The sequence below is a fragment of the Harmonia axyridis genome, chromosome 6 (genome assembly GCF_914767665.1).
Source record: "Harmonia axyridis chromosome 6, icHarAxyr1.1, whole genome shotgun sequence".
Lineage (NCBI taxonomy): Eukaryota > Metazoa > Arthropoda > Insecta > Coleoptera > Coccinellidae > Harmonia > Harmonia axyridis.
Window position 1 is genome coordinate 21754624 of NC_059506.1, and position 667 is coordinate 21755290.

The 667-nt window shown below is 34.3% G+C and overlaps 1 non-coding gene across 1 annotated transcript; it reads left to right on the plus strand.

The window, feature by feature from the left end:
- The first annotated feature begins 350 nt into the window (after positions 1-350).
- Positions 351-422, plus strand: Trnae-cuc. Its single transcript has one exon. It is a non-coding gene; the product is annotated as a tRNA-Glu (tRNA).
- The last annotated feature ends 245 nt before the right edge of the window (positions 423-667 follow it).

A 667-nucleotide genomic window follows, 5' to 3' on the forward strand; every position in this document is an offset into this window, starting at 1 on the left:
TGCCGCACCTCGAAAAGAGGCGCCTGAAACAGTCGCCTCACTGTTTCACCCCTAACGCCGACCCTGTTCATACCTATTTACCATCTCAAAAATTTATTTCGTGAATTTTTTGAGGAATACTTTTAGTTTTAGTCTTTTCTAATGGATCCTAATTCCTAGCTAGGATGGACATCAAAAGTGATAAAACCGAATTTTTTATACTAAATATTAGCCAAAGTGCTTTTATAAATTTTTAACTAGGGAATCACTGAAAAGCGAATGATTATTTCTAATGACAATTCAATACTTTATTTTTCCAAGCTTAAACAACATTATGAATCTGATTGCCCAAAGATATATTTCTATCACAATCCGGTATGGTCTAGTGGCTAGGATACCTGGCTCTCACCCAGGAGGCTCGGGTTCGATTCCCGGTACCGGAATATTTTTTGCCAATATATTTTTGAGAAATTACACTTTGTCACATTGAAAACGAAGAAAAATCAATGCTTTGGATAATTTCTAGGACCATAATTTCATATAGTTTTTTATTTCATAGTTTTTATTTTCGATGAAAATCAGCAGAATAACACCAGAAACACTCGAGAATAAGAGATTGAAATCTAAACATAAAATTCCTTTCCATTAAATTTGACGAGGCTCAATGTGAGAATTTGGATACATGGAG